At 37.0% G+C, this 24,942-nt stretch overlaps 1 pseudogene across 1 annotated transcript; it reads right to left on the bottom strand.

Annotated features, from left to right (window-relative positions):
• Positions 1-16,778: 16,778 nt before the first annotated feature.
• LOC309864606 (large ribosomal subunit protein eL32 pseudogene) lies at positions 16,779-17,186 on the bottom strand (annotated as a pseudogene). Its single transcript has one exon. The product of its transcript is annotated as a large ribosomal subunit protein eL32 pseudogene (transcript).
• Between the last annotated feature and the right edge of the window lie 7,756 nt (positions 17,187-24,942).

Raw genomic sequence — 24,942 nt, 5'->3', positions numbered from 1 at the left:
AAATGGTCCAGTTTCATTTTTCTGCATGTGGCTGTCCAATTTTCCCAACACCATTTGTTGAAGAGACTGTCTTCTTTTCCATTGGACATTATTTCCTGCTTTGTCAAAGATTAGTTGACCATAGAGTTGAGGGTCTATTTCTGGGCTCTCTATTCTGTTCCATTGATCTCTGTGTCTGTTTTTGTGCCAGTACCATACTGTCTTGATGATGACAGCTTTGTAATAGAGCTTGAAGTCTGGAATTGTGATGCCACCAACTTTGGCTTTCTTTTTCAATATTCCTTTGGCTATTTGAGGTCTTTTCTGGTTCCATAAAAATTTTAGGATTATTTGTTCCATTTCTTTGAAAAAATAATGGATGTTATTTTGATAGGGATTACATAAAACATGTAGATTGCTTTAGGTAGCATAGACATTTTCACAATATTTGTTCTTCCAATCCAGGAGCATGGAACATTTTTCCATTACTTTGTGTCTTCCTCAATTTCTTTCATGAGTACTTTACAGTTTTCTGAGTATAGATTCTTGGCTTCTTTGGTTAGGTTAATTCCCAGGTATTTTATGGTTTTGGGTGCAATTGTAAATGGGATTGACTCCTTAATTTATCTTTCTTCTGTCTTGTTGTTGGTGTATAGAAATGCAACTAATTTCTGTGCATTGATTTTATGTCCTGACACTTTACTGAATTACTATACAAGTTCTAGCAGATTTGGAGTGAAGTCTTTGGGTTTTCCACAGAAAGTATCATATCATCTGCAAAGAATGATAGTTTGACTTCTTCTTTGCCAATTTGGATGCCTTTAATTTCCTTTTGTTGTCTGATTGCTGAAGCTAGGACTTCTAGTACTATGTTGAATGGCAGTGGTGATAATGAACATTGCTGTCGTGTTCCTGACCTTAGCGGAAAAGCTCTCAATTTTTTCCATTGAGAATGATATTTGCTGTGGCTTTGATGATATTGAGGTATGTACCCTCTATCCCTACACTTTGAAGAAAGGATGCTGTACTTTGTCAAATGCTTTTTCAGAATCTATTGAGAGTATCATATGGGAGAGAGAGAGAAAGAGATTGATTCATTATAGGAATTTGCTTGCATGCTTGTGGAAGCAAGAAGTCCCACAGTCTGCCTTTTCTAGCTTTTAGAGGTGATCTAATCTGAGGCTGGAAAATTTGGGGGAGGCAGTGGTGAGAGAAGGAGAACAGTAGTGTAATTCTTAGTCTGAATTCAAGAGCCTGAGAACCAGAAGCGGCCTGTCCAAGTGCAGGAAAAGATGGATACCTCAGCTTAAACAGAGTGAATTTGGCTGCCTTCTGCCTCTTTGTTCTATGAAGGTGTTAAGGAGATTGGGTGATGCTCACTGCCATTGCTGTGGGCAACCTTCTTTACTCAGGCTATTGATGCAAATGCTAATCTCATTGGTAGACACCCTTGCAGACACACCCAGTTTTACTGGCTATCTGGGCATCCCTTAGCCCAGTCAAAATGACATGTTAAATTAACCATTACGCACAATAACTTCCATAATTCTTGACCAAAAATAAAAATTGTTTTCTGAATTAGCCATGATATTTGCTTAAATGGCCAAAAATGAAGTAGCAGCAACTACAAAAATACAGCAAGTATATTTTTCTACAATAGTTTAAAATTGCTCTCAGAATCTTCAATTATTTAATAAATTGAAGCCGACCAGGCTAGTTAATGTTAAGACTGAGTTTATTGGGTCCATAACTGTGAGGAAAATTTTTGGAAAGATTAAAAGCTTAACATGTTTGATAGTCATAGGGACAAAACTTTTATTTGCCAACTGAAAATGTAGCATTAAGTAGAAAATAAAATCATGGTTTCCTTAGTACTAAATTCTTCAATTCACTAAGGTCTTAGACAATGTAACATTTCACAAATTCAAAACACTGAATACCTCATGGAATAAAACCAAAATGAACTTGTAATGTAGCTTCTCAATGTAAGAAATTTAATTATTGTGAGCGTTTGAATGCCTGCTGCCTGCTATCATGTAGAAGCTTGTGTAATTCATTAAGAAACCCCTGAAAATGAAGTCTTGGCAATTCTAACATGATTTATTGCCTTTTTTTTTTTTTTTAATGAACATCTTTCTCTCTTGCCTTCTGCTTTTCAAGATGATGTCAGCACTGGGATGCTTCATAAATTCTGTATTTCTAATTCTTTACTTATGTTTGTTAAGACCTCAGGAACAGAATAGTCTCTTCCTCTAATTCTTCACCATCAACAGTAGCTGTATTAAAAACTCAAGCTTCTATAAATGTATAATGTCCTTCATTAGCCTGAACTTGAAGACAGTATCTCATTCTTTTGAGAAGGGTTTTCAAAGTACTGTTTAGTGAATTTGGGCTAATGAGGCTGCAATCCCAATAAGAGCAGGCCAGGATGTCCAGGTTCTTATTCTCCTGAAATCAGAGCCCTGGCAAACCCCCTTGGAAGCCTAAGAGTAATTGTTTTAATGACCTACCATGTATTCCATTTTTTATGGTCTTTTTGAGAAAAAAATATTTTTGAAAGTCATTTTCATTTATTTATTTTATTTCTTTTTTCCCCAAATTACATAATTTTTAAGAAATAAGTTTTCCAGGAATTCTTTCACTTCTGAGAATGATAAAGTGAATGAATATCTAAATAAAGGCTAGTAACACTAGGTGTAACAAAAATGAGAATATCAGTCATGAGAATGGAAAGTGCATCATATGGAATGTGGTCAATAATATTGTAATACACCAATTGTGACGAACACATCCTAATGCATGTAATTGTTGAATTACTATATAGCATACCTGACACTAGATTAATATCATATGTCAACTATACTTAATTTAAAAATAAGAATAAATAAAAATAAATAATATGTTATAATTTAAGAAATGAGAGTAGTTAATTTACTCAGGACTTTTGCTTTATATCTGGTTTTCTGTATGGATAGTGATAGGAAAAAAGATTTACAGATGTGCATGGAGCACTGGGTGTTACATGCAAACAATGAATCATGGAACACTACATCAAAAACTAATGATGTACTGTATGGTGATTAACATAACACAATAAAAAAAAAATTGGAGGGGCGCCTGGGTGTCTCAGTGGGTTAAAGCCTCTGCCTTTGGCTCACGTCATGATCCCAGGGTCTTGAGATCGAGCCCTGCATCAGGCTCTCTGCTCAGCAGGGAGCCTGCTTTCTTCTCCTCTCTCTCTCTCTCTCTCTCTGCCTGCCTCTCTGCCTACTTGTGGTCTCTTTCTGTCAAATAAATAAATAAAATAAAATAAATTGGAAAAAAATAAATGTGCCAATAAATGCAGACATGGTCCCCTTTCAAATTTATTTTTTATTTTTTATAAACATATATTTTTATCCCCAGGGGTACAGGTCTGTGAATCACCAGGTTTACACACTTCACAGCACTCACCAAAGCACATACCCTCCCCAATGTCCATAATCCCACTCCCTTCTCCCAAACCCCCTCCCCCCAGCAACCCTCAGTTTGTTTTGTGAGATTAAGAGTCACTTATGGTCCCCTTTCAAATTTTAATAACTTATTGAGAAAAGTCCTTTCTTTTACTGTCAAACAGAGGATCTAACAATTCAGATACAAAAGTTCATAAGTTTGAGACCTCAAATAACAAGGACCAGTATTGTATGTTATTTTTTTTTCATTTTTATTGAGATATAATTGATATATAACAATGTATTTGTTCTAAGTATACAATACAATGATTGGATGTATCTATGTATTACAAAATGATTACCACAATAGGTTTAGTCAGCTTCTGTTATCTCAGTTACAGATTTTTTTCTTGTGATGAGAACTTTTAAGATCTACTGTCTTAGGGTGCCTGGGTGACTCAGTCAGTTAAACATCTGCCTTCAGCACAGGTCATGATCCCAGGGTCCTGGGATTTGAGTCCCATGTTGGGAATCCCTGCTCAGCAGGGAGCCTGCTTCCACTTCTCCCTCTCCTCCTCCCACTGCTCATGCTCTCTTCACAAATAAATATAATCTTTAAAAAAAAAGATCTACTCTCTCAACAATTTTTGAGTATATAATTAAGTGCTGTTAATGATAGACAGAATGCTGTACATTACACCCCTAGTGTTTATTTATCTTGAACTGGAAGTTTGTACCTTTTGACCACTGACACTCATTTCACCCCCCACACACATTTGGTAACCACTATTTTCTGTGCATATGAGTTTATCTTTTTAATTTAGATTCCACATATAAGTGAGATCATGCAGAATTTGTCTTTCTCTGTCTCATATTTTACTTAGCAAAATGCCCTCAAGGGCCATTCATGTTGTTGCAAATGTCAGATTTCTTTCTTCTTTACGGCCAAGTAATATTCCTACACATATATTTATTTAGTATTTATGTACTTATTTTCATGAATGTGTGGCTTAAACTCAAAACCCTGAGATGAGGAGTCATATGCTCTTCTGACTGAGCCAGCCATACACACACACACACACACACACACACACACACACATACATGACATTTTTTTTATCCATTCATCTGTTCTTGGATACTTAGGTTATTTCCTAATGTCTTGGCTATTGTAAATAATGCTGCAGTGAACATGAGGATGCATGTGTCTTTCTGAAATAATGATTTTGTTTCCTTTGGATATATTCCCAGAGTTGGAATCGGAGGATCATATAGTAGTTCAATTTTAAACTTTAAAAAAAAAATATGTGATTTACTTGAGAACAAGATAGGGAGACACAAATGGGAAGAGAGGCAGAAGGAAAAGAGACTCCCTTCTGAACAAGGGGCTGAGGCAGGGCTCAATCCCAGGACCCTGATATGACCTCAGGTGAAATCAAATGCTTAACCGACTTAGCCACCCAGCCATCCCTCTATTTTTAACTTTTAAAGGAACCTCCATCGTATTTTCCATAGTTGTTCTATCAATTTCTGTTTCCCTTAACAGTGCACCAGGATTGCCTTTTCTCCACATCCTTGCCAACACTTCTTATCTCTTGTCTTTTTGGTAATAGCCATTTTAAGAGATGTGAGGTGATACATCATTGTGGATTTGATTTGCAATTTCTCTGATGACTAGTGATGTTGAGCATCTTTTCATGTACCTGTTGTCCATTTATAGGTCTTTTTAGAGAAATGTCTATTTGGTTTCTCTGCCCCATTTAATCAGATTGTTGTTTTTTTTTGCTATTGACTTCTATGAATTCTTTGTATATTTTGTGTATTAGCTCTTGATCAAATATATGATTTGCAAATATTATATCCCATTCAGTAGACTGACTTCATTCTGTTGAGGCTTAACTTTACTGTATAGAAGAAGCTTGTTAGTTTGAGTTTGTCCCAGTTGTTAATTTTTGCTTTTGTTGTCTTTGCTTTTGGTATTAAATCCAAAAAGTCATTGTCTACACTGATGTCACAGATCTTATCCCCATATTTTCTTCTAGAAAATTTATGGTTTCAGGTCTATGTTCACATCTTTAATCCACTTTGAGTTGATTTTTGGATATGGTATAAAAAAGGGGGTTTAGGCTCATTGTTTTGCATGTTGCCATGGTTTTTCCAATACTGTTTATTGAAGTGACTATCCTTTCCTCATATTATATTTTGTCATAAGTTAATTGACCAGATATGTGTGGGTTTGTTTCTGAGATCTATATTGTTCCATTGATCTATATGTCTGCTTTTATACCAATCCCTTATTGCTCTGATCACTAAAATTTTATAATATAGTTTGGGATCAGGGAATATGATGTCTTCTGCTTTACTTTTTTAAAAAAACATTTTATTTATTTACTCAAGAAAGACTGAGAGCTAGAGCGAGTGAGAGAGAGAGAGTGAGAGAAGCAGACTACTTGCTGATCAGAGAGCCTGATGTGGGGCTGGACCCCAAGACCCTGCGATCATGACCTGAGCCAAAGTCAGACACTTAAATCAACTGAGTCAGAATCACCCATGTGCCCCACCTTTAGCTTTATTCTTCTTTCTCAAGATTGCTTGGGCCATCCAGGGTTCTTGGTAGTTTGGCATCTTCTGTATTGTGTTTTCATAAATTACATAAAACAACTCAGAAAGCAGCAAAACATGTGTCCACATGAACACACATTCATGTACACATATCATTCCTAAAACATGGATGTTTATACCTATTAGGTTATGTTTTTATATTATTTATATATCTATATAGAGATAGCAATAAAATATCACTATCAAACATTATTATCAATATGTTGATCTGTCAGTCTTCTTAGTATTGATCAATCCTTCTTACTTATCCTCCATCTGCTTAAGGAATATCTTTTTCTTCCTCTCTCCAAATGAAATTAAAATGTATACCATAAACTATGATCTCTCCATCAGCTTGATGAGACGGAAGTTTAATGTCTTCTAGGAACACTTCATAAATATTTCAAAAATCCTTGAAGTCATGTTGAGATTTTTCTCAAAACCTTTAAGATACACCAATTTATGAGTTTCATGTAAAATTATTTCTTTTTTTTTAAGATTCTATTTGTCAGAATGAGAGAGAGAGAGCACAAGCAGGAGGAATGGCAGGCCGAGGGAGAAGCAGGCTTCTTGCTGAGCAAGGAGCCAGATGTAGGACTCGATCCCTGGGTCCTGGGATCATGACGTGAGCTGAAGGCAGCCTTTTGCCAACTGAGCCATCCAGGGGTCCCTCATGTAAAATTCTTTCCAGTGTGCTGTCTGCTGAATGATTTTGAGATAATTATTCCAATTGTCAGTTACTTAGCTCTCACCAATTACTTGTTTCCCCACATATCTTTAAGAATAGGGGTAGATTGGGTGTGGTGAAAAAATAATGAATACTATTATGCTGAAAATAAATAAATTTAATTAAAAAAAAAAGGAATAGGGATAGAGATGTAAGGGCTTTTTGATTTTATCTAATCAGAGTTAACCTGAAGCTCAGTAGTACAGTTCTTCCAGTGTCTCACCAACCCTATTTTTTTTTTGAAGCTAAGCTTTTATTTTTATTTTTTTTTAAGATTTTATTTATTTATCAGAGAGAGAGAGAGGAAGAGAGAGTGAGCACAGGCAGACAGAATGGCAGGCAGAGGCAGAGAGAGAAGTAGGCTCCCTGCCGAGCAAGAGCCCTATGTGGGACTCGATCCCAGGATGCTGGGACCATGACCTGAGCTGAAAGCAGCTGCTTAACCAACTGAGCCACCCAGGTGTCCCTCACCAACCCTATTTAACCTATTTTCTGTCACTCTTGGAATATCTGCCCTATTAGTTACTACTAAACAGTTTTCCCCTGTCACATGGTCTGTTCATGCCACTTACTGTCTCACCTTGACTCCCAATTTTGATATTATCTACAGCCCACTTCCCATATTCCCATATACTTCTCTTAACTACCTTCTGACTTTCTGGAATTATTGATAATGCAAACCATCCACTCTGATATTCACATAGAGGTGTCACCAAATAATTCTTGGATCAGCGGTATCTGTTCTCGCTGGTAATTCTATCTCAATCTTCTTGCTCTTTCATGTCTCCCAATATCCAATTGTCCTGTTATTACTTTAGTAGAGGATGGGATTAAGTGGCCAAACAAAGCTTCTCACTGTATAGGAAGAATGATTTAGTTCAAATGCCAGAAATTCTTTCAGAAAATGGTCTACTATAATAGTCTCTTTACTCTCTTAAATGTTTCTTTGGAAAGCACTCTGACCCCATTTTATTCCATGACCTCCTCTCCTTTCTCAGTTAATCATATAAATGTATTTATTTCTGGGTCTCAGTTACACCCTCATATTTAATCTTTCAGCAAACCCTCCTGACTCTCCCTTTGAAATATTCTCAGAATCCAAGTGCTTCTCAGGACACCCATTCAATATCATCACAATGATCCCAACCAGCAACTTCCTTCACCTGGACAAATATGATAGCCTTCTAAATGTTGTCTCTGCTTGCATCCTTGCCTCTCTACTGTCAGTGTTCCCTGCAGCAACCAGAGAGTGATTTAAATTTTGTCAGGTCGAGTGATTCCTCCCAAAACTTCCCATCTCACCCAAATGAAATTCAAAGCTTGCCAGGATCTCAGTGATCTGACCCCAGCTGCTTCACTGAATATACCTCCTATCATTCCTCTTGTCACCCACACTGAGCCACAATAGCCTCCTTCCCATCCTTAAAACTGCATCACACTTCCCCTTCAGAGGCTCTGGAGTGTTCTTCCCCAGATGTTGACTGGGCTTTTTCCATGCTTTTTTCCATTTAATTTCTCTCACTCTCCATTTAGTTTTCACCTTATTAAAAAGACATTTGTGGGTATTTTACAAGATACTATTCTTTATTATTTTTTCAATGTTTTATTTTTCCTTGCTTCTTTTTTCTTTGCAAAACTCATGGCCATATGACATGATACATGGGTTTCATGATTTGCTGAAGGATATCTTACTTTTTATTTCTGAAATGTAAGCTTGTTGAACACAGGCACTGTTTTAGTCTGTTTAGGCTGCCAAACAAAATGCCATAGACTAGGCGGTTTAAACAACATAAATTGATCATTATAGACTTCTGGAGGCTGGAAGTCCAAGATCAGAGTGCCAACACAGTTGGTTTGGGTGAGGACTCTCTCCCTGGCTTGCAGATGGCTGCCTCTTGCTGGGTGCTCATAGTGCCTTTCCTCTAGAGAGAGAGGATTTTTTCCCCCTCACATTGTTTTAAAATCACCAATACTATCAGATTAGGAATCCTCTTTTATCACCTCATTCAATTTTAATGATTTCCTAAAAGCCCTCTTTCCAAATATGTTCATATTGGGGGTTAGGGTTTCAACATATGAGTTGGGGTTAAAGATGATTCATAACAGAACTTTACTGAATTATGGAATGAATGAATGCAGTAATTTCTAAAAATGGACTTCTTGGCTCATATGTAAATCAGAGAACTGTTGGACGCTGAAATAATTTATGCAAGTATTCTGGGACACTTAGGAGCTCTTTGAACTTTCTCTAACATTTAAGTGTCTTTGTGTGTTTCAATTTTTCTGTGAGCTTTCCTGTAACATTTAAGTGTGCTTGGCTTACTTATGTGTGAACTTACATATACACACACACATATGATTCTGTGGGTGGTGAGTGTCGCCTGTTCCATATGCCAACCTCTCTAAGTGTTAGTTCTAGCCTAGCCAATATGCTTTCTTCTACTCAACTCATATGGAAACTTTATATTCCCTTTCAAAGTTCTGTACCATTCTAAGCAGTCATAAGGGAAGGAGAATAGTCTTTTAGTAGGAACACTGCTACTCATCCAGAGCTGGGGACTTTATTTCCACAGGTCAAAGAGTATCAATCAAGTATGCCAGAATTAATATAAAGAGCCTAGATTTAGGGTGGTCTACATGCTTTTACTATTGTGACACCAATTCAGCTTCCAGAGTTGCTTACCTTTAGAGACATATCTTGCACCAACCTCTAGCATTCTTTCGCCACTGTTTTGTTTTCCTTCTCAAAGGTGACTCCTCTTGCATTAGTTCTCTCATTGGGACTCTATCAATCATCCTTGCTTTTTTCTATCTAAAAATAAATGGAAGTCCTTCATTAAGGATGGAATCTATCTTGACTTCTTTTTTGGCTGTGATACTTTTCTCTAAGGCTTTCTGGAGCTGAGTGTGTTTTGTTGTTGTTGTTTTGTTTTCCGTGACAAGTCTTAGGAAATCATCTCTGTTCAAGATTGTTATAGAGTTCCTCCTGATTCTGGAGGAAGTCTTTTGGGATTCATGTGACTCAAGGGCTCACAGATGCCTTTTTTTTTTTTTTTAATTTCTTTTCAGTGTAACAGTATTCATTGTTTTTGCACCACACCCAGTGCTCCATTCAGTATGTGCCCTCCCTAATACCCACCACCTTGTTCCCCCAACCTCCTACCCCCGCTCCCTCAAGACCCTCAGGTTGTTTTTCAGAGTCCATAGTCTCTCATGGTTCACCTCTCCTTTTAGTGTCCCTCAACTCCCTTCTCCTCTCCATCTCCCCATGTCCTCCATGTTATTTGTTATGCTCCACAAATAAGTAAAACCATATGATAGTTGACTCTCTCTGCTTGACTTGTCTTTTGCTTAGAAACAATCCCAATTGGACTGCAATTTATTCATATGAGTCGGTTAGTGTCTGTGTCCTCAGCTTGGGGTCCCAAATAAGGATGAGAAGAGCTGGTCCACAGCTACTTTTTGGGGAAACATCCTATCTTGGTCTTAATGAAGTTCCAGGTCAGGCACATGCAAATATTATATTATTTTCTGTTGGCTGAGTGGCAGGTTTCAGAGTTGATATAGACCCCCTCCCCCATGCCCTTTCCTAGCATCTGGGGTTCTACTGCCATATTCACCACAAGGATCAGTATACACAGTATTTCCAGAGTGCTACATGCTTCTGAAAACAAGTTTACTAAAGGTAGGTTTTAATCTTCCTATGTGTTTCTAACCACATTTAAGGAAGCACTGTCTCCCCAGGGCTCATAGATGACTTAATTGATCTTTTAATGAATGGATAGTATTCCATTGTGTGCATGTGTGTGTACATGTGTGCACGCACGCACGCGTGTGTGTGTATCACATTTTCTTTGCCTGTTCATTGGTCAGTGGACACCTACATTGTTTCCATGTCTTGGTTATTATGAGTGATGCTGCAATAAACATGAGAGTGCAGCTATCTCTTCAATAGTGATTTCTGTTTTTCAGAAATACACTCAGAAATAGGATCGCTAGGTCATAAGGTAGTACACTTTTTTAATTTCTTCAAGAACCTCCATATTGTTCTCCACAGTAGTTGTACCAATTTACATTCTCACGTATAGTGCAGCAGGATTTCATTTTCTTCACATCCTTGCCAACATTTGTTCTCTCTTGTCTTTTTGATACTAGCCATTCTATTAGTGTGAGGTGATGGCTCATTGTGGTTTTATTTGCATTTCTCCAAAGCTTAGGGAAGGTTGAGCATGTACTTGTTGACTGAAAAGGTTTTGTCTTTGTGTGTCTGCTATTGTTCCAAAATCAAATTGCTTAAGTTCTAGAGTTACTAAAGGTTTAGTAATAGAAATGTGTAGTGTGCCAGGACTCACGTTATAAATCTAGATACCTCTATTCCCTCACAAATGAAACCATTACATTTGAGACCTCATCACCTTATGAGACTGTCTTGCAGTCATATTAAAATGAGTACTAAAATAATCACTTCTGCTTATTTATATGTCTGATACCAATAGTAAGACTTTTTTTTTTTTTTTTGCATTTTGCATTTTGTCTCAGTTTGCAGGATTAATAATACCTTCCTTTGCCAAAAGGCAACATCATTCTTTCCACTTTCTGTCATTTCTCTAAATATTCATGGCCATGAGGGGCTGGCTGTGTCTAATATAAGTATAGCTGTGAGTGAGACTTTGTTATGTCCATTTCCTTGTCTGTTACTCTTAACATTTCCCTAATGCATCCTGTTCTTTTACTATTGCTCAACTCTGTTGGTATCAGGTTCTCTCCTTAGGGGTTGATTGATACTACTCTGGGACTCTTTCCATTGCCAGTACCTCCTTGCTCTTATTCAGTTTTCTCTCTTTCTGGCTAGTACTCAGAAGTCTTTCTTTTCCTTTGTCAGAATATTTTCTAGGAGTTTTTATAACACTCTTGCTTAGATCCTTACTGAAGTTTTGACCTTTTTCCCCCGACCTCTCCTTTCTTGGGTACATAGAGGCCAGGAAGGATGATGTTAGGTTAACAGAGAGTCCATATAACTTTAATGTGCACCTGGAATCTGGCTCTCTCTGACATTTAGGTTCCTTACTGCATCAGCCCACCATTGTTAAGAGGATTCCTTATTCATTTAAGAATAGGTATTGTATCTCTTTAATATTTTACTTCTAAGCCTCCGGATTCCCCACTCCCCAATCACTCACTGTATCAGGCATGTCTGCATCTGTCTCAGTGATAAGTACAGTAAAGTGGTATAATTCTTCCCCAAGGGACTTCTAAACATCATGTAGATTAGGAATGCAGTGCCTTGAAAATTCTGGGTGAAGTGATTTAGAGGCCAGAGCACAAAAGGAATTCTTTAGAAGGGTGGGAAGTAGAGGTGGGAAGAGAGAAATTGCCAAATAATACAAATTTGAGTCTCAGGCCCAGCTTCATCAAGATTCCCTGCTATGAGTATATTACCTTTTTCTAAATCATTGACATTGGATTTAATTTCAAGTGTGAACTCAACAGGACCCAGGATCAATGTCTTTTTCTGATCTTGTCTCTGTGTTGTCCATATAGTTCTGTCCCCTGAGCTACAGATGTTTCAAGTGTTTTCAATATTATTTACAGTGGCTCCCTTTGGAAAAGTAGATCCCAACCATTTTAACTTTATTGTATACAGCAAAAGAACATATTCAGGGGCATACAAGTATAACTTATTAGAAAAATAAACTGCTTAAAGGAGGCACTTGGCACATGGTGACATATGCCAAGTGATGAAGATCTTCATGATGTATAACTTTGGACATGACTGGGTCTTCCATCAGCTAGAAGAACGTGATGAAGGAGGCCTCCCTTGTCTCCATTTCTGGGAGCTTATGTCATGTTAATTACAAAAATACAATATTTTGAACAAGAATCCTCAAAAACTAGAATAGTGATTTTGAGATTGTTCTAGTCTCACAAGTCATAGACCATTTAAACCAGGTCTCTGAGACATGAAGAAGAGTAGAACCTAATATTTCCATGCTAACTTTTGTTTTTTGTTTGTTTCTGGTTTTGGTGGTATAGTGAAAATCCAAATTCTCTATCAAATCAAGTATTGAGATTTGTTTGCTGTAACACCAGAGTATTTGTAAATGATCATCTTGGCTTATGGAACTAAGAAAACCTTCTCTCGCAACCAGACCATGTATCGGCCCTATTGCTATGTCATCTGTGTTGGTCAGTGCTATGCCCATTTGGTTAAGCTGGGACTGTGCTTCAGAATCCCATTTCCTTTATGGTCCTATGTTAACAATGGTCAAAAGAGGAACATGCCTTCTAAATTGAAGTAACTTTCTATGTTCAGATGTGATGTCGATACATTCAGAGGAGCCCTGTGGGCCAGTATGCTGTTGCCCCCATTCATTCTACCTCTATCTTTTCTGTCTGACTTTGGATTCTGCTTACCAACTGCGTCCCCATCCTACCACCAACTACTACCACAGGGGAAGCAGATGCACAGAGAAAACCTGGGAACTTCTCCATGAACTCTGACTTCACAGTTATTCCTCTTCCAAACCCCATTCTAAACATTAGGTGCTAGCTTCACCCATAATTATGTAAGGTCTAATTCTTATTATCAATTATTTATTTCATAAACTAATAATTAATCTGCTTTCCTGAATGAAACATGACTGATATACTATGTTCATTTCATGAGTCTCATTCACGTTAAATTAAATATTTTATTAACATATATATTTCAAAGAAGATAAATAATATTTCATTTCCTAGACATAATAATGTTTACCTCCAAGGCAGTATAGAGGCACATTGCTGCTATCATTCTCTACATGAGTAGTAGGTAATATGATTTGTGATTTTCATTTGATATGTTTTTACTCAAAACAAGGATGGGTAAATGAGTCAGAATGGATACCCTTATATCTACACCATGTAACATATTCACACTGTGTGATTATATTCCTCTGAATAGCATTATGTGTAGTGTGGGGGAAAGACACATTAGAGAATGAGAAAGAAGAAGAAATCAATTCAGGGAAGAATTAGGTGACTCTCACGATAAAATATAACTATGTTCAACTCAAATACCAACTGTATAAAGCCATAATCCAATTCTTGGACACTGAATCAATCAAAATAGGTCAATTTCCTTCTGGTAGAAGAAACTTGAGATAGATGAAGAGTTTTTAGGTTGCCTACTTTTACCTTTTCTTTTACTTAGGGTTGAAGCTTTACTATGATTCATAGTCCAAAGAAGTAATCTGAAGATGTGTCCTCACTGCAGCCAATATGTGATTGGATGAGAAGAGAATATGGTTTAGGTGTGCTCATAGACATGAGCAAATAGGAATGCATGGGAGCCCAATATCATGGCCAGAGCAAAAGATAAAATAAAGGTAGATCCAAGAATCTAAAACAACTCAGTTTGGGGCAATTTAGTGTAAGGTTAAGTTATTCTTTAAACTTTAATAGTCATTAGTTTCTTCAGCAAGTTATTCATCCTGATCATCAAGATCATCTTGAATTACATTTATTGCATATATTGTTTTGATTTGGGAACAATAATAAAAAATGCAAAAGTAGATACATAATAGATTTGCAGGCATAATGATTAAAATTTAAGAATGATGAGTGCTTAAACTTCTGTTATCTAGAAGACACATTTCTGTAGAATACTTAATTGCCTAAAACAATTCAATAAATGAGATATTGTTAGCTAATTTTTATTGTATGCCACTCATAGAACGTAATAGATACTTGCACATGTGAATTACTATTTCAACGATAAAAGGTAGAACTAACATACTGACTGAAGCAAAATGAAGACACATGTCGGGGTACATTTGAGTGCCTGGTGGACATTTTTCTTGATACCAAGCTCTATCTCTATACTTCTTCTCATTTATAATAAAAACCATTTTATGTATTAGCCAATGTAAAACTTACCACATTTGGTGCTCGGTTTTCCTTCTTGTAGATCCATATTTCTATGTGTTATAATTTTGTTTTTGCTTGAATGACTTCCTTTAGTATTTTTGGTAGTGAAGACTTTCTAGTGATACATTTTTGCAGCTTTGAATATCTTCATTTTTAAATTTAATTTTACCTTATTTAAAAAAGTGTATTGAGGTGAAATTCATATGAAACTAATCATTTTAAAGTGGACAATTCAGTAGCATTTAGTACATTCACACTGCATAACCACCACCTCTATTGAGGTCCAAAATATTTCCATCATTCCAAAGTACAATCCCTTATGTATTAAGCAGTAACCCCCCCCCCCACTCTGCACTCTCCTGAGCTCTAGCAATCCCTAATCTACTTTCTATCTCTGTGAGTTTATCTACCCCAGATACTTCGTATCAGTGAAATAATACAATATTTCTCCTCTTGTGCCTGGCTTCTTCCACTAAGCATAATATTTTGGATATTCATGTTTCATTCCCTTTTATGGGTGAATAATATTCCATTGTATGTACATACAGGATTGGTTTATCTATTCATCCACTGTTGGACATTTGGGCTGTTTCCACCTGATGAACATGTGTTCATGTAAAATAGTGTATCAACTAAGTACATGTATATACATGTTCACAGCAACGGTGTTCTCAATAGCCAAAAGGTAGAAATAACTTCTTCATATTTCTTGTGTGTGGGGTTTATTGAACCCTTAGATTTGTGGATTTGTAATTCTTGTCAGATGTGAAACATTTGAAAATTATTTTTTCTCTTGCCCTCCCTCCTCCTCCTTCAAGGAATCTAGTTACATGTTTATTTGGTTGTTCAATGTTGCCCTACAACTCACTGATACTCTTTTTTTTTTTTTTACTCCTTTTTCCCCCTCTGTGTTTCATCTTGGATAACTGATATTGCTGTGTTTTCAATTTCCCTAATCTTTTCTCCTACTTTGTCTAATTTGCCATCAATCCTAACCAATGTATTTTTCCATCAGAGGTATTATAGTAATTTACATCTTTTATATAATTTATAGATTTCTATTTAACTTTTGAACAGATGGAATACAGTTATGATGAATGCTTTAATAGTCTTATCTGCTAATTCTAATATCTGTGTCAGTTCTAGTTTAGCTTTGATTGATCAGTTGAGTTTTGCCTTCATTATGGGTTCCATTTTCCTGCTTCTTTTTAAGCTTATCATCTTTGTTTGGATGCCAGACATTGTGATTTTTTTTTTTTTTTTTTTTGCCTTATTGGGGGTGGATATTTTTGTATTTCTCTCTATGTTTGGTTTGGGGGTTTCCTAAGTTATTTGAACATGGGCTGATTCTTTTGGGTCTTGCTTTTGAGAGTTGTTAGGTGAAACTAGAGAAACATTTAAGTCCAGGCTTAAACATTCCTCACTATTGAAGCAGGACTCTTCTGAGTTAATCTAGTCAATACCCCATGATCCATGAGAAGTTTTATTTCAACAACTAGATTGACATACACAGCATTTATTTAATCAGATAAACAAAGGCAGTATTCTTGGCCATGTGTGAGTGACAGGCACTGTTTGGTTTAACCATCTTGGTTGATTCTTCCCCAACTTTTCTGACACACATGTACCAATCAGTACCTTCCTGAATACGGAAGAGAGATGTTCCAAATGTCTCGAGTTCTCTCTCTCTTTGCACATTTCTCCTCTCCAGTACTGGTCCTATACACCTGAATAGTTTGGGTTTTTCCAGACTCTCAGTTCCCTCAACATGGTGATTTTCCTCCTTGCCTCACTTCCTCTGTCTGCACTGAAGCCTAGAAACTGTGGCAACCAAAGGGCTGAGCTCATCTGTTTTCTGTCTCAAAAATTGTTATCCTCACATGCCTGATATCCATTCCCTTGGAGACTGTTATTTTCTATATATATCTGGTATGATTTTTGGTATATATAATTTTGGTATATGATTTTGGTATATATAATCTGGTATGATTTTGTTGTTTATTTACTGTCAGATAGGAAATTGCATCCATTTTTATTACTTGGGAAGAATTAGCTGACCTTTCTCCCCAGTTAATTTTTTTTTGTAGTTTTATGGTTTTATTAACACAAATATGACATACACAACAAGCTGTCTATTCATTTTCTTCGCTGTGCAGCCTGGCGTTGGGATTGGTGACTCTGATTGCCAGCTGGGCTGCTCTTTCCACAATAGCTTTGCAGTTCTTGGAGGAGACGTTGTGCGCAATCTCTGCACAGTAAGATTTGTTGCACATCAGCAGCACTTCAAGCTCCTTGACGTTGTGGACTAGGAACTTCCTGAAGCCACAGGGAAACATGTGTTTTGTCTTCCTGTTGCTCCCATAACTAATGCTGGGCATTAAGATCTGGCCCTTGAGTCTTCTGCACACCCTATTGTCAATGCCTCTCAGCTTCTGCCAGTTGCGCTTAATTTTGACATATCTGTCTGACTGGTGCTGGATGAACTTCTTGGTCCTCTTTTTAATGATCTTGGGCTTCACCAAAGGTCTGAGAGCAGCCATGATGCCCAGTAACAGATGACTGTCACCTCCACAGGCAGTGCCAAGGAAGAGAGGGGATGGTGGCGTGCAAGGGCTGATCTCCCCAGTTAATTTTCAATATCACCCCTTGATTCTCTAAACCATTCTAGCTTTCTGCCAAGAAATTTCCTTTTCCCGAGTTGACTTAATTTGGGTTTTTCCAACTTATGTCTAAAAAAATTATGATTAACAAACAGTAACATACATTATAGTAATGTATAATGTCTACTGTAATACTGTATGTATTACATACATACAGTAACATAACAATCAAGTAACATACATGGATTTATAAACCAGAATGATATAGATAGAATACATTTAATCTGATTGATAAGTAAATATTTGAAATCTTTAGTGCATTTTTTAAGTGGTAGGTCCAATTTTGGTTAAAATTCTGATGAAAGGGAACAAAATTATAATCTTTTCAAATATACTTAAACTCTGGAGGAAAAGCTGATATTGATACCATAAAATCCACAGAAAAAAGAGAAAATTTCCACCTCGGTTTTTGTGTTATAATTGATAAATTCCTTCGGTGCTTCTAGCAAATTTAACAGTGACCCAAATCCTTCATCAAAAGCAGAAGGAAGGTAATAAGTAGGTTCATTAAGATTTTAGAGACTATTAATGTGACTATTGCCTGCCTGCTTGGACCCCTAAGAACTTTTAGTCTTAATAAACTTCACTGGATAAGAGGGTTATCTGGCTGCGACATCTGTCACTCCACTGATTGCCAGGCTTGATTCGGCTCATCTGGCTGGCTAATTGGGTGTCCCCTTCCTCCCTCACTGCTCCATGTGTGTCCCTCCCAAAGCTGCGCGCTCGGTCGAAGAGGACGACCTTCCCCGATAGAGGAGAGGACCGTTCTTCGGTCAAGGGTATACGAGTAGCTGCGCTCCCCTGCTAGAACCTCCAAACAAGCTCTCAAGGTCCATTTGTAGGAGAACGTAGGGTAGTCAAGCTTCCAAGACTCCAGACACATCCAAATGAGGCTATGTGTGTGGCCTTTCTTTAAAAGAAAAGAACAAAACAAAACAAACAGAAACTTTAATATGTTATAGATAGTGATTCAAAAGTATCTCAATATTTAATCATTGCAAGTCACATTTATTCTCTCTTGTCTGTCCGTGAATCATCGGCTCTTTTTGGAGGCATTTTGTGATGCAAATGCTACAGGCTTTTCTTGGCTATTTGGCATTTCAGTGTGAGAAATCATAACTCTGACCTCATAGACTGAAGCATAAGTAATTTTGCAGATTTACAGGACTGGGACCAAGTGCACAGAAATCCTTGAAGTGTAAGGAGCTGTTTAGATAGCTTTCAAGTTGCTTGACACTCTTTTGACCCATGTCACTATTTATTTTTCTATAATGATTTGGTCATAGAACTATGTGTTACTAGAAAAGTTCCCTGGGTACTTTAAGCATGAGAAAAAAATATTAATTTCAGCATCTTTCCTTTTCATAGACTATTTCTGCCACCTGGCATTTAAAAGGTAGACTAAAAGCTAAAGTTGGACAGAATAATGATGAACATGGCTAAAGACAATGTTCACAGTTCACTAAAATATTCCTCCATCTTACTTTGGAACTTGGTCTATAAGAATACAGAAATCTCTGAATGTTAGAGAAGAGAAAAAGTAGAAAATGATAGAAGAAATAATATAAATTTGAAAATGACTTTATGGAATAAAAACATAACAGTTATTTTTGCTAATAACATTGAACAGTTTATAATTGGAAAATGCAATAGGTGGAAAAAGAAATGACCATAGGCCTGCTTACTAAATAATCATTTATTCTCTTAAGGATTAAGATGACACATTTATCAAATTTGGGTTTGACATGAAGTTGGGAGAAATTGTGAGCTTGTTAAGTATTAGAATGTAGAGTCAAAAAGATCTTGACAGGCTAAAATAAGAGGCTTAATTTTGTTATTTTACCAGATAAATTTTATGTCACAAGATGGTAAGTTCTTTACTGGGATTTATAGCAGGTGAAATGTGTGTGTGTGTGTGTGTGTGTGTGCATGTGCACGTGTGCGTGTGTCTAGTACATATGTAGAATGATAATATGATGATTTGTATATATTTATAAATTGATAATATGATCATTAAGTGTCAAGTCCTAGAATCAAGTACTGTGGGAAACAATTTATATGTACTATCTCATTTCATTCTTATGATCACTTGAAAGTATAATTACTCTTATTAACTCAGTTCTACAAATGAAGAAATGGAAACTCTAGTGGTAAGTGATAGGGTCTAGACATGAACCTATTCCTGGGTCTTATTCACAAAGAGTATACCCTAATCCATATTCTATTGCTTCCCTGTAGCTAAATATGAGTCAGACATTTTACATGACTGTCAAAGAGACACATATTACATGAATGACAATGAGGTATCTCATAGAAGGGAGGTGGGAGTCTTTCTAACAACAAAATATTTCCAGCTTTTCCCCTTTCTATGAAATGTCATACAGGCTACTCCATACAGACACAGATGTGAGTTAAAGGAGGACATTATTAAACAGTGGTGGGCAACATGTGGGTCAGGACTCTGTACTCAAACAGCTTACCTATGCCCTCTGTTTGTGCTATGTTAGTTTGCTAAAGCTGCCATGTAGAATACAACAGACTGGGTGACTTAAACAAAAGACGTTTGCTTTTTCATATTATGAAGGCTGTAAGTCCAAGATCAGGGTGTCAGCAGGATTCGTGTTTTCTGAGGGCCTCTCTCTTTGGCGTGGCTTGTACATGGCCACCCTTCTTTAGGAGTGCTTACATGTCTGTCTGGGTCCTAATTTTCCCTGCTTATAAGGACACCAATCATATTGAATTAGGGCCCACTCATAGAACCTCATTTTACCTTAATTGCCTCTTTAAAGGCCCTATCTACATATATAGTCACATTCTGAAGTACTGGGGATTATAACTTCAACATAGGAACTTTGGAAGAACACAGTTCAGCTCATGACACATACTAATGCTTGACCTGATATACCACTTTTTAACTTGCTGGCTCCTCTGCCTAGTTTTGACTTGAGAGCACTGAGAACTCAGCTCAAGATGGGATATTTCATATGGATATTCAGTTGGTGTCTCCTGGTCAGATGCTCTATCTCTACCAGCATCCAATGGAATGTTAAATCCTATTTTTAAAATTATGTCTTAATCTCCACTATAGATAACTAAGCCTTTCTCAGAATTCCAGAGGGCTGCATTGAGATTCGTTCTCTGAATATTTTCACATAATTAATACCATAGGGTCTTTTAGGTCTTGATATCATCGTATCTGCTGGATCATATGGCCCAAATGGCAGTATTGCTGGCCCTAAACCTGAACTTGGTAGAGCTCCCATTTTTGCTCTAGGTCCCTCTAAGAGCTGGCATTCTAGTATTGGTTGTGTTTCCTTCATCATGATAGGATGTGAAAAGTTCAATCGTTTGTCTTTAATTGTGTAAAGGCAGTGACCACTGGTTCCTTAAAAATTTTACTGATATGTGAAGGCTGCGCATCTTGATAGGGTTTATCTCTACTCTCTGAAGCACACCCGTCTCCCTAAATGCTAACAACTTTGTTGTTCATCCAGCTCAATGAGTATATAATCAATGTGATGGATTGACTTGTTGTTTATGGAAAATGTAAAGACAGGCCAGTTCTCTTTAGACTAATTATGACAGAGGATGATAATTGACATAACTCTTGGGGGTTATGGTAAATGTATACTATTGCCCCTTTCATATGAATGCAAACATTTCTAATTTCTCCTTTTTGAATAGACTAGAAAAGTACTCATTTATCAAATCAACAACCTGATAGTATGTGAGGAGCCTGAGGCTATATTAATCTACTGTGTTAAAAAAAAATACATCTGGCACAAAGGTTGCCAACTGATGCTCCAGAGGTTGGTAACGTTTGATATTCTGGCATTTCAACTTTTTTAAAAAAATTTAATTAATTAATTATTTGATTAATTAACTTATTTAGAGAACATAAGCTGTGTGAGGGTAAAAAGAGAGGGAGACAGAGAATCTTAAGGAAACTGCACTGAGCCCGGAGCCTGAGGTGTGGCTTGATCTCATAATCCTGAGATCCTGACCTGAACACCAAAATCAAAGAGCTGGACACTGAACCAACTGAGTCACTCAGGCGCCCCCTGGCAATTTTTTTTTTTAAGACTTTATTTATTTGACAAAGAGAGACATAGCAAGAGAGGGAACATAATCAGGGGAAGTGGGAGAGGGAGAAGTAGGCTTCCTGCTGAGCAGGGATCCCTTTGTGGGGCTGCATCCCAGGACCCTGGTATCATGTCCTGAGCCAAACGCTTAATGACAGAGCCACCCAGGTGCCTGCCCACTGGCATTTCAATTTTGCATAGAATGGGCTATTGCTTTTATCACATGCTTATAAGAGCCATTCTAATAGTGACTTAGCAACATAGAGTCTTTGCCAAAATGTTAAATCTTTTATCTCTGGAATGTGCTTCAAAACACTTTAACGCTTATCTATTTAATTTTATGTACTAGACTTTTTTTTTTTTTAAAGATTTTATTTATTTATCTGACAGAGAGAGCTCACAAGTAGGCAGAGAGGCAGGCAGAGAGAGAGAGAGGAGGAAGCAGGCTCCCTGCTGAGCAGAGAGCCCAATGCGGGGCTCGATCCCAGGACCCCAGGATCACGACCCGAGCTGAAGGCAGAGGCTTTAAACCACTGAGCCACCCAGGCGCCCCTGTACTAGACTTTTTGATCAAGTTCTCCTGAAATCTAGTCCCCCTTTACTCCTCTGGCTCCTGTTGGCTCATGCTGACTAGGTCCAGCTGCTCCTTTAACATGGAATCTTTAGCCTCTAAATAGTCCCAGAATGTCTTGGTTAGGTCATGTTATAGGCTTAATGACCAGAAGGGAAGATGGGTAGACCCTAAGAGGGGAGGCACATGTTATTTTGTGGCAGAGAGGTTCCTACATTTTCTTTAAGCATGGGGTAGGGAGCATTATTTCTTAACATCAAGCAGTGATAACTTACTTCTTCGGGGTAAGAGTGTTCAGAGGAGGGCCACCTGGTTGACTCAGTTGAGCATGCAACTCTTGATTTTGGCTCAAGCATTAACATCAGGGTTGTGAGATTGAGTCTCAGGCAATTTGCTTGAGAGTATTTCCCTCAGTGCCTCCCCATCTTGTGTGTGTGTGTGTGTGTGTGTGTGTGTTTTCCTCTCTCTCTCTGTCTTTAAAATAAATAAGTAAAATCTTAAAAAAAAAAAAAAAAAAAAACGTCTCTTATGAGTATACAAAACTTTCAGGGCATATACCCAGATGTGCCTTTCTTAAGTGTCAAAGTACCATTTGTATTTCATGCAGGAACATTACTTTGATGTAATCAAATTGCCTTTGTTGGGCATTTAACCTTAGAAAGCTAAACCACTCTATTAAGTCCTGGTCCTTGTCCTCAATTTTTTTTTTCTTTCTCTCCTCCTGCTGCAAGAGAGGAGAGTCTCTTTGTAAGCTACCAGAAGGTCCCACTGGCTTTCAGTATTTGTTTTTCAGTTACCTGTTGATTGTCCACAATTTTTCACTACCTTTTTCTAAAGCACCAGTGGTGCTTAGCCATAGTGTTCCCATCCCCGACATACATGTTGACATATACCGGATGTTTAAACACCTGGAGTATTCCCCTCCACTGATGAACCATCTCAGCTTACCACGAGTGAGAATTTTAAAGGTTGGATTACCACCCTAAGCCAGGGACTTTCTATGTTCTATCAGCAATAAAGGTATCTTCATTGACAGATGGGTGGTGAGTTATTTAGCTGCACAAATTATAGCCTATCACTGGTACCAAATATTATTGTGTGATTCTGTGAAAATAGATGCTAAGATGGAAATTTTGTGAACAATAATTATTAGATAATAGTATCCTAGTAAAAAAAAATAGCAACTGTGGAAAAAAAAAAGTGGGGGGAGAGGAAACAAGGATTGCACAAAAGGAGAAGTCAAATTTCTGTGCAAGCCCAACAAAGCCTGGGCCAATCCCAGGGGAAAGTTTGGAGCATTTCCTATGAAGGTGTTTTATAGAATTGGCTCCTGGCTGGCCAAAATGGTCAGACTCTATGCAATGCTCCACATCGTCTGCTCCCTTCACAAATAAAAGCAGATTGCATCCTTAAGGCATCACTTTGCAGTTGAGGAAACCCTGAAAGAGCCAGGAGCTGGAGGGTGCCTGCCTCACCAGTTGGGGGTAATATATCCTTCCTCAAATTGGGATGTGAGCGATGCATCTTCAATGTAATACAAAAGTCAAATTATATTATTTCCTTATACCATACATTTCATAATAAAACAAATTCCAGGTGAATCCAGTAGACAAATTAATATCAATTTTTAAGTGAAACATTAAAATAATTGCTGGACAGTCTTTCCTCATCTTAGACTCTTCCCTCCTTGTATTAGCCTGATTTTGTTTTACAGAATCAATATTCTTCTGTGTGTTATTGAAAATGTGTTCTATTTCAGTAGGTTTTTTGTTTTTTGTTTTGTTTTGTTTCGTTTCTTCATTTGTTGACAACAAATCTATATAGCTACAAAGTGTATCTTCCACAAGTTAGCACTATTCTGGTTTCTCTGGGAAACAGAATTATTTTAACAAGCATTTATGGGGAATGAGAACATCCTGGCTTACTATTGGCTTAATCATATGTATTTTGGTATTAAGTTATTTAAATTATCTATTCTACAAAAAAATACCTAAGTTAAAAATGAGCTAATACATATTTATGTTGCTTCCAGTCACTGCATTTGGAGATAACTTACACACGGATAAATAATACAATTATTCATTCATACACACACACACACACACACACAAAATCTCTCAAAAAATATATATATATATAATCTCTCAAAAGGCTGAAAGCTATAAAGGCAGAAACCATGTCTGACTTGTACAGTACTATATTTCTAGCACCTAGCATAGAGCCTGACATGTAGTAGATATTCAATAAAAGCATGTCAAATCAATGAAGAAAATAAATGAGTGAATTAATAAATAGGTAGTGGTAAAAACTTTCCAAGGATGAAGTGGAAAGAATATTTCTCCTATTACTGGAAGGTGTTCAAGAATAATCTTGTTGAAAATTTTTCAAGAAAATTTGACAGTTGAGACTTATGTTAAGATTCAACCCATTGATTCAGAAACTCTCTTATATGGACTTCTTTCTCAATGTATTCTCTCTAAAATGCAACAGCACTTTTCCTTAAGTACCTCATGAAAGCCTTCATGTAATGCAGTCCTCTATAGTACTGAACAAGAAATTCCTTTGAAAGAAGAGAATTAGAAATAAATATACTTACACACATATATACACACAGAGACACACACACACATCTTACAACCCACTTACCCTTATATATATATGCCTACTTTAAAATAGGATTTCTATTTCAAATTTTTACTTAGAATGGAATAGTAGGTAATGAATATCTGGCAATATTATTTAGCTCTTCTTGGAAAGATCCTGAACTTCCAGACCAGATAGCTGAAATTTGGATTTAAATTTAATTGTGTCTCTTTCTAAATATGTCTATCAGAAGATTCCCTCACATAGTTCAATTTCCTGTATTCTATATCCAATTCAGATCTATTCTTTAAAATCAGTCTTCTTTATCCAACTCTCTGCTGCATATATCTAATTTGATGCTTCATAACCACTTCAAACTCACCATATCCACAAATTAAAT

The sequence above is a fragment of the Mustela nivalis genome (genome assembly GCF_964662115.1).
Source record: "Mustela nivalis genome assembly, chromosome: 5".
NCBI lineage: Eukaryota > Metazoa > Chordata > Mammalia > Carnivora > Mustelidae > Mustela > Mustela nivalis.
Note: the sequence above shows the minus strand (reverse complement) of the source record. Positions and strands in the feature narration are given on the sequence as shown.